Here is an 11,041-nt window from a genome sequence, read left to right on the forward strand (position 1 = left end):
GAAAAGAAATGTTCTACACCTCATGGTTGAGAACTGGGAAAGTATTAGATTTACACCACACTCTTCCCCTAAGAAGAGTATTACTTTTTGTACTTCAAATTAATACAAAGATAAATTATCTAATGCTTTTCTGGGTGAAGTGTGTTTAAATATCTGTTGTGAGATGATCTTATTTAAAAAAAGCAGTAGGGGCACCTGGGAGGCTCAGATGGTTAGGCAACTGCCTTTGGGTCAGGTCATGATCCCAGGGTCCTGGGATCAAGCCCATATCCCAGTTCCTGCTCAGCAGGGAGCCTGCTTCTCCCTCTCCCTCTGCCCCTCCCCCATTCTTGTGTTTTCACACAAGCACTCATGCTTGCTCGCTTGCCCTCAAATAAATAAATAAAATCTTGAAAAAATTAAAAATTAAATTAAAAATAAAATGGTAGTAGATAGTTCTTTAAGAAGTACAGGCAACTATGTAGGGAGTTGAAAGATTATTATTTTGCTTTTATTCTTTATAAATTTGCCTAGGTTTTTCTATAATGCTCTTAAGATAATATTTTGAAAATACTAGTTAAATTCAAATGTGCTACCTGAGATTTTTGTTCATTAGCATGTTAACTTGAATCAGTTTATCAGATTAATCAACATTTGGACATTACAATCTTTCAAATGTATAGGATAAGATAACAATTTTAAAATTATTTTGAATAAGTTGGTGTAAAAATAAAGAGGATTTTGTCCTTAAATTTTCCAATAAAATGTTCATTAGGGCTCTATTTTTTCCCACTCTATCAGCAGCCCCAAGGATATAAGAAGAATATAGACCATCACATATGTAGTATTTGAGTACACTATACAATGTATTAAATACTTTGCTAGCATTGAATTCATTAATTTACTATTACACACACAAGGTAGGTTCTATAGTTTGCATTTTATATAGAAAATATAAACACAGGTCAGGTAAATGAGACTTAGCTAAAAATGAATTTAAAATTATCTCTAACTTCAAAATATCTTTTTAAAATTCTATGATGTCAATTAAAAAAGGAAAATGAGGGGCACATAGGCAGCTCAGTTGTTTAAGTGTCCAACTCTTGATTTTGGCACAGATCACGATCTCACGGTCATGAGATTGAGCCCCAGGTTGGTTTCTGTGCTGGGTGTGGAGCCTTCTTAAGATTCTTTCTCTCCCTCTGCCCCTCCCCACCTAACCCTAACTCTCTCTCTCTAAAAAATAGAAAAAAATTAAAATTAAAAAAGAGGAAAATAAGTTTTTACTAATTCTATTCTTAAATAGTTTAAAACCATAAATAAATAAAAAGTAAATATGAGTATGCTGCACTTATGGCACAATGTATACAATTTTATGTTTTTTAATATAATATTATTCAATCCATTCCTAATTTTAGAGAACAATATTGCTATTCAACCTCATGATGAATATCCAAACAATACAGAATGGATTCAAGGTGATAAGCCCTTGAAAGGATTATAATATAATTATTCTGCAGAGATAAAGTGAAGCAAATATGATTATCTATAACAAGTTTAACAAATGATGAGTATGTGCTTACACAGAATGTCCTACATAACTTCAAGCTAAAATAAAAATAAGTACAAATAAATGATTTAAGATGGCAATAGTATCACAAATTCAGTTAGTAAAAGAGTTATACTTGTTTTGTAGAATCTTTTTTATTATGCATGTGTTAAATTTGGTATAGTTTTTTATCCCATTTATAATTTTTAAAATACATTTTAGAAGGGAATGGTTATTAAATCATTGGAAATCCATGCCCTTTATCCAGATCTTGCCCTATGCAACTCTTCTGCTTGTTCCTTATATTTTTTTATATAATAAACCAGTACTCCTGAATCATATCCTTTTATAATAAACCAGTAAAATGTTTATCAGTTGTTAGCCATTCTAGAAAATTAGTCAAACATGAACAGGAGTTCCTTGAAATTTCTATTTTACAGATGGTCAGTCAGAAGTATAGGTGACAATCTGGTGTTTCCACTCTAACCTGAAGTCCAAGGAGGAGGTTGTGGAAATCTCCAGCCTGCAGCCAATTGGTCAGAAGCACAGGTAATAATCTGGACTTGGGACTGGCATCTAAAGTGTAGGTGGGGAGCAGTTCTACAGGACTGGGGCCTTAAACTGTAGAATATGATGATATTTCTGGGTCCAGGGACCCAAAAAGACCTCAGGATTCATGGTGCTTTGGGGATAGTCTAAGATGGATGTCACATTGACATTCTCCACTGGCATCAACAACAACTAAATGTGAGCTAGAAACACTGAATCTCAAGTTCCACCCCAGATTTAGGGAGGCAGATTACTGATTTTAACGAGTTATACAGGTAATTATTATAAATGTTAGTTTGGGATGCATAGAATATGCAATGTTTTCTTTGATTTATAGAGGGTTAAGTCCATTAGGTAACATGCCTAACATATTTTCTTTTATATTCATGCATTAATTAGGTAATTCACTCAACAAATCATCTGAAATTAGTATTAGACCTTAGAGTTGTTGTAAAGGAAGACAGGGCAGAATATGAGAAAGGGAAATAAGGGTATATGGGAGATTTCTTAACAATAAAAATGCATTAAATATTGAAAGGATAGAATTTTGGATAATAACAAATAGCCTTGGCTTAGATTGGAAGGTGAGAAATTGATTCTTTTTGATGGTCACAAATTATTTCCTCAGTTAGATGACCTTCTTTAATATTGGAGACTTGGGTCATTTTTTACAACAGGCATCTAGCTCACTGGCAAAATTCCCATATTATAGAAAGTGCTAAGTATATACTTAGTACATAAAGGAAAGCAAGTTTTTATACTTTTAATCCTTTCAGGTTTATTGCTATATAAATTAATGCTAATGGTATATTAAAATTAATATAAATTAATAAGAAAGATTGCATTGATTAAGATGACTAGTAATTAGGAGTTTTTAATCCCATAAACTCCCTTAGATAGGGATAAGTTGTGCTGTAGTTTTTTTGTTTGTTTGTTTGTTTGTTTTTTAAGGAGTGAGAACATATATGCACATGGTAGCAAAAAGGTGGGAGGGGCAGAGGGAGAGGAAGAAACAGAATTTTAACCAGACTCCATGCCCAGCATGGAGTCGGAAGCTGTACTCAGTCCCACAACCCTGAGATCATGACCCGAGCTGAAATCAAGAGTTGGATCTTAACTTATTGAGTTACCCAGTTACCCAGTGAGCCCTGATATTTTCATATATTAAGGTAAAAGATAAAGATATTACGTCAGGATCTGTGTAGTTAATCTTATCATTTAAATATCTTGTTATAGAGACTCACAAAGGAGGCTGTGAGGGGGATCCAGGTATAGGAGGAAGAACAGGAGAGAGAGCAGGATGTCATGAAAGCCAAGGGAAAAAAGGGGGGGAGGCATGGTCAGCTGTGCTCACATATGAGAGTAAGGTAAATGTGAGTAATGACCTTTGGATTTAGTAGCAGGAAGATCAATGGTGACTTCTGCTAAAACTGTCCCTACGAAATAAGGTGATCCAAAGCTAGCCTGAAATGATTGACTATTCAAGCTGGCAAATAATGGAGTCACTATTTATAGACATTTTGGGGGAAGTAGATGAGTTTTTCTGCTGGACAGATGGAGAAAAAGAAAATTTAGAGATTTGAGAAGATATGAAACATTGTTTGCACAGGTGGGACTGGTGAATGAGTCAGGCTATCATGATAACATCACCGTGCGATATTGAAGGCTGATTTGAAGCTGATGGTTTTGAATTTGTAGTGGACCAATATTCCCTGTTTTCTCATTTACTCCAATGATGTTTGGCAGCTCACAGGTTGGTAGAAATGTTAAACGTTTTTAACATCATCTAGAGGATGATTTGCAGAAAGTTTTTCAAATGTTTCAGTAAACTGCATCTAAACAACAATGCAATGTTAATCCTAGAAATATGGTAGTAATCGTATAATCATTAATAGAAACAAAGGTATATACACAAGGGTGTTCATTAAAAAATAGTATTTTATTTTGGAAATAAGAAAAGTCTCCAAAATTAATACATTGCTTAAATATTTTTATTACTTCCATGTATGAAATGTTCTGTAAGCATTAAGATGAAACCCTCCATTTTATAATACTGGATAATTTCTCTCATGTTAAATCATAGTCTGTTGCATGTTGTATAATATCATTTATTTTAAATGTATATGAAAATGCAAACAAAAATTTCAAGTTTATAGGCAAGGGTATATTGTTGATTCTTAGATTATAGAATTCAAGTCAAATATTTGACCTTATTCATCTAAGTATATTTTTGTTTCATTAGAATTCATACATATTTGTTTCATCTCATTATTACATAAAATCATGTGATTTAAGAAGTTTTCTCAATCAATTCTTCATTTATTAAAAAGTAATAGTGGGGGCACATGGTTGGCTCAGTTGTTTAAAAGTCTGCCTTAGGCTCAGGTCATGAACTCAAGGTCCTGGAATCAAGCCACAGGTCCAGGGAGTCTGCTTCTCCCTCTCCCTTTGCCCCTCCCACCTCACTTTCTTTCAAATAAATAAGTAAAATCTTAAAAAAAAAAAAAGTAATAGTAATATAGTTCAAAACCATAGTTACATGAGTTACATGTAAGTGACATTTATTTAGTTCAAGACTGTAAGTGGGAATTAATTAATATCTAAGCTAACACAATCTCCCCTCCTGAAGTAACCTTTCATTTTGGAGAATGGATTCTTTTTAAAAGGGGGTGACAGCCTCTTCACATGAGCTCTATCATCACCACCTTTACTCCTAGTCAGAGTGATTGATTCATTGATAATACATACATTACCTTAATCAGGCCTGCTAAAATAATTCCCTAGTTTTCCAAACCAAAGACGTTATAAGAAAGAGTCTTTTACATACTTCACTTTGTCATAAATCTGCAAAAATATCACCCTGAAATGGCCAGGGACTCTGTTTCATTGCTGAGAAAATTATTTGGAATAATATAATTCAGACAGTACTCATACTTGAAGGATTCTAGAGTCCCTGCACTTCAGAGAGTTTATTTTTTTTATACCATTCTATATTCTCAAGCTAGTCCAGAATTTTACTAATGGATTTTATTTTAATTTGATTTAGGTAGAAAAAAAGATTATCTTTTAGTAATGAAGACCTAATACTATCTATGTAGAAATTACTATTTCACTGGAAAGTTTTATTAAGGTATTGGCTATAGGTTATACTTATATCAAAATTGTTTCTGGAAAGGTTTCAGGATATGTGAGTGCTATCTTCACTATCCATACTATTGTGATATATTTTTTAAAGTTGACGCAGTTAAAAATCTGCCTATCTTCTATGTTTGATTGCAAAAAGAAATTAACTGTTAAATGTATTTTTAAATGTCATATTGATATTTTTACATAACCCATTAAGTTAAAAATGTAGAATAAATTATTCTATAATTATAAATAAATTATTTATAAATGCTTGGTCTTACTCCCAGAAAAAATAATTATGAGGAAGAAGAGGAAGAGGGGGAAGAGGAAGAAGTTGAGAAGGAGTATGGAAATTTTTACAGTCTATTTGATTATATAAATAATAAATAAGTGATAAAAAATTCTTAATTTGGGGAATATGTTACAGAAAATTGAATGTATTATTTTTACTTAGGATTATATTGTGAACCCTAAGCATTCAAGAATAAAAATTATTGTAAGTAAATTATACTTTATGTAAAATTTAAATCCAAGAGAAATTCTAAAAACTTTTAATTTGATAATCTCTTTGAAACGGAATTGTAACCCTGATAGCCTCTTTAAAAATGGACTTAAATTCTTTGAATTTGGAAACCCTAACTTCTTAATTATTTTTTACTTCTCATTTCTTTTCCTAGGTTAAATGAAACATAGGATTCACATTAACGAACTATTCTCAACAAGCATTATACACACACAGGCACAATAAAAAGCTGGTTAGTTAGTTACTTTAACAAAATTAGTATTTTAATTCCTGTGGAACCAAACATCTAATACTTTTTTTGTGTGCTGTGTTTAGAATGAAAAATGTATTTTTGTTGCATAATTTGCTTGATAATGTTTAATGAGAGATTGTAAATTGTCCAATTCTTCTATGAAACAGATTTATTAATGTATTACCAATATAGCATTTTATATAAGTTTGAATAAGTTTGACTAATGTTGATACACTTCCAACTAAGTATAATAAAGAGGTATCTAAGGGAAAAAATAAAATTATATTATTAAAGACTTGTTTCATTCAAATCTTGCCATTTGCAACAATATGGATGGAGCTAGAGACCATGTCGCTAAATGAAATAAGTCATTCAGAAATAGACAAATACCATATTGAGTTAGGGACAAATGGGTCTAGACAGGGCTAGGTAGGGGACCACAGAATCAGGCTCATAAAAATCCCAAAAATGTGGAGATGAAACGAAACCAGAGATAAACCAGACCATTCTGTCCCAGGTGCCAGAGGTGGGATCTTGTTATATCAGCTACTTGTGACCAACAAAGAATTACTGGACCCTTTTAAAAAGGAAATACGCCATTAAAGATGTTATCACTAGTCCTTACTCAATGGTGGTATCAATAGATACTTTAAAAGATTTAGGTTCCCTGGTTAATTTTCAATAAAAAACCGACCCTACAAGCCCCCAGTGGCAACCCTGTTCGGACCCTTCTCACTCCTGAGACCTTTCTCTGTATCTTTACTTAATAAACTTCTATCGCTTTACTCACTCTCCTTTGTCCATGACATTCATTCTTCGACTCCCTGAGACAAGAACCAAGCTCTCCCATATCAATATGATTTCACATATATGTGGAATTTAAGAAACAAAACAAACAAGCATAGGGGAAAAAAAGAGAAGGATTCAAACCAAAAAAACGGACTCTTAACTCTTAGAAAACAAACTGATGATTACTAGAGGGGAGGTTGGTGGAGGGATGGGCTAAATAGATTAAAGAGGGCACTTGTGATGAGCACCAGGTCTTGTAGGGAAACTATGAGTCACTAAGTTATTCATCTGATACTACAATGTATGTTAACTAACTGGAATTTAAATTAAAACTTAAAAAAGTTAAAAAACTAAACTGGGAAAAAAATAAAGATGTTTCCTTCTTTCACTCCACTTCTGATTTCAATCAGAATAATTTGGTTTACTAATTTTCTCTGTATGCCCCACACCATCTAAATTATTTCTCTATACGGAATAAAGCATCAAAGGGTCCTGTTTTCCCATTACTTCTGACTCAGTGGCTAATTGATCTGTGTATTTCCCCTAAACAATCTTTCTGTTAATAGTGTAGCTACTTATTTGACTTAGGACCCATATAATTGCAGCAATGATCAACTTTACTGTCTTGGGTTATAAAAACACAACCAAGATTGCTTTATTTTCTTTTCTTCAATTATATGCATCACTGATCTTTTAATGTTAACAACGTTGTCCTAATATAGCATTACTTATTTGCCAGGAGACTCAAACCAGCATATAGAAAATTCTTAGTCTAGCACAAAACCACAGAGTCAAATCTCATAAATAATAAATGATATTTTACCATGGCTAAGGAATTATGTACAGTTGGAATTAATCTTTAAGAACTAGAAGAGTCAAAGGGGACCTGGGTCGCTCACTTGGTTAAGCATCTGCCTTTGGCTGAAGTCATTCATGATCCCTGGGTCCTGGGATGGAGCCCCACCTTCAGCTTCCTGCTCTGGAGGGAGTCTGCTTCTCCCTTGCCCTCTGCCTCTCACCCTGCTCCTGTGCTCACTCTCTCTCTCAAATCAATTAATAAAATCTTAAAAAAAAAAAAAAAACAGGGACACCTGTGTGACTCAGTGGTTGAGCGTCTGTCTTCTTCTCAGGGCTGGATCCTGGAGTCCCAAGATCGAATTCCATATTGGGTTCCTTGCATGGAGCCTATCTCTTCTGTCTCTGCCTCTTTATCTGCCTCTCTCTATGTCTCTCATGTATAAATAAATAAAATCTTTAAAAAATATCAGAAGACCCAAGAGAACATATGTTATTATTGTTAAAAGAAAAACTAGAGAAATCTGTTTGGATGCCTGACTTTCAATTCTCTGCTAGTCTATTTATGCTATAAGTTAGTGTAGGCTTATACAACATTTTATGTAAATCATTTAGTAGGCTTCTAATATCCATCAACTTTCATCCCATTCATAGCCAATATATTCTTCACAGTGTTAACAAGTTAATCAAAATTAATAAAATAAACAAACACGAAGTTATTCTCTTGGCTACTTAAACAAAGACACCATCACCATTGACCAACAAATAATAATAATAATAATAATAATAATAATAATAATAATAAAACAGTAAGCACAAAACTAGTCTCAACTCTGGTTTGGTTTCACACCTATACATTCGTTCCCTAACCTACGTTTCAGCCATCTTCACAGCTACTCCCCAAATCCTATCCATGCAATAGTTCTTCTCAAAGCAATATTATACCTTCCAGGCTTTGGAAGATTCATTGTGCATGCTGAAATTTCATGTTCATTCAAGGGCAAACTCAAGTGTTAACAACTTTCTGGCACCTCCCTTTATTAACTGATGTGCCTTGATTACTATTACTGATGTCCCCCCTCCTAAAGCACCTAGATTTTATGCCATCTTTTCAGATACTTCTTACTTAGCTTATAATGAAGATGCATGTATTCTTTTTGGGCTCAAAGATATACTGTGTTTAGAGGTCATGTGGCAAAAATTTGCATTTGTAGGTAATGTCTATCATACATGTACTAAGTTATAAAGCCTATTGAATGCCAGCTCCTGCACATTTTAGGGGTTGGGCTAGGCTTTGGGATAATAAATAATAAGATAGAATTCTCCCTTGCAAGAAATGTTAGAAGCAAACAAAAATAAGGCAATTATAAAAATTTGAAAGGAATCCATTCAGATACTGATGATGCGTATATGTGCTGGTTTGATGGATCTGAAGAGAAATTTGTTAAACGGTTTCAAAAGCCTTGAAAATATATATAACATGATTCAGCAATTTTACTTCTTACATTTCAGAGATAATCAAAGCTGATTGCAAATAAAGTATTCTTAGCATGGTATGTATCGAAGAATCTTTCCAGATAGTAAACTAAGGCAATTGCAAGGCTTACCTGTCTTCCAAGGATTAACATTCTTCTTGTTCCCTAAAGTCTAATGTCTTGAATATCTTTGTTTCATATAGTTGTTTAAAAAATAGTGGGGTAAATCTGGTCACTATTCTGTCTTGGGCAGCAATAGGAGTCTATTATTTTCATTTTTCCTCCATATGTAATGACTCTTGTTGACTAAAAAAGATAAAATAAAAATTTATCTTTGGTTTACAATGGTCTCACTCTGATATGCTTTGGTGAATTTTTCTTTATAATTATTTTGCTTGGGATTCTCTTAGCTTCTTGGATCTGAAATTTGTTTTTTATTTTTTTTCATGAATTTGGGAGAATTTTACCCATTATCTTTCCTGTATCTCTTCTATCTCATTCTCTATTATCCTTCTGAAACAAAAACTATATCTATGTTACATATTTGGTGTGATACTGTTATTTTCTCTGGTCTGTTTTGTTTTCTCTCTGATTTTCTCATTATAGTTCAGTATTATAATCTCACTGACTTATCCTCAAGTTTACTTTCTTTGCTCTGGTACATCCGGTTTGCTGAAAACTCTACTAAAGGAATTCTTCATTTCTGATATCATGTTTTCAATTTTTAGCATTTTAATTTAAATTTTTACTAGTTTTAATAGTTTGATGAAATTGCTCACATGTCCATCCACTTTTTCCACTATGTCTTTTAACATATTAATTATCGTTACTTCGAAGACCATGTTTGATAGTTCCATCACCTGGGCTTATCTGTTTCTGGTTATGTTGACTACTTTATCTCTTCATAATGGATAGTATTATTGCTAATTTTAAGTTTTTATTATATATTTTATTGTATTGCTTATTTTTGTTTCACAGTTTTTTGACAATATATGTGCAAAAGGATTGTAGACACTGAGTTAAATAATATGTATTATTTCACATATGACTCTTCTTTCAGGTCTCTGGGAGGAGGTGTTGATCGAGTCTGGATAGTAATTGAGCTTGGTTTGAGTTTATTGTTGTAGCATCTACTTTCAGGGTGCCATAGGCTTCAAATCCCTGCAGCACTTGATGGCCACTAACTTGTTTTTGATGTGGTGTTTCTTAGTATGCTTTTTCCACTTTCAGTTTTCAGCAGGTCTTGCCAATCTGCTGCTCCACAGACCAACTTGCTTTAGAACCCTCACACTCCCTCAGGTCAGAGGAGGTTCTGATCTATACTGCTCGTCCCCCCATAATGGTCAGAATTTGCTTCCCATTGAAGGCTCATGGTGCTGACACATTTTGTACCTACTCCTAGATGATCTCTACTCTGTTTTAGGCAGGGTATGGCACACGACTGAGCTCTGCTTAATACTTCTGTTCCAATCTCAGGACTCAGTGGCCCAGGATGCCTGGGCCAGCAAGGGGCTCTCTCAGGCTGACTCTCCTGCTCCCAAAATTAATTTTTTTTCTTTTTCTTTTTCTTCTTTCTTTTCCCTTTTTCTTTCTTTCTTTCTTTCTTTCTTTCTTTCTTTCTTTCTTTCTTCTTTCTTTCTCTTTTTCTTTCTTTCTTTCTTTCTTTCTTTTTCTTTCTTCTTTCTTTCTTTCTTTCTTTCTTTCTTTCTTTCTTTCTTTCTTCTTCTTTCTTTCTCCTTTCTTTCTTCAGATTTTTTATTTATTTGGGAAGGGGAGAGAGAGAGAGCATGAGTAGGGAGAAGCAGACTGCCTGTTGAGCAGAGAGCCTGGTGTGGGGATTGATCCCAGGACCTGGATATCATGACCTGAGTCGAAGCATACATTTAACGAGGGACTGAGCCACCCAGGTACCCCATGTTCTCAACTTTCTTATGAGTCCTTGTTGGAGGCTCACTGAAAAGGGCTAGGGAGTGGTTGATGAGCCCTCTTTGTATACAGGACTTCGATCAGTTTAAACTCTCGCA

Source organism: Vulpes vulpes, chromosome 15, assembly GCF_048418805.1.
Source record: "Vulpes vulpes isolate BD-2025 chromosome 15, VulVul3, whole genome shotgun sequence".
NCBI classification, from domain to species: domain Eukaryota; kingdom Metazoa; phylum Chordata; class Mammalia; order Carnivora; family Canidae; genus Vulpes; species Vulpes vulpes.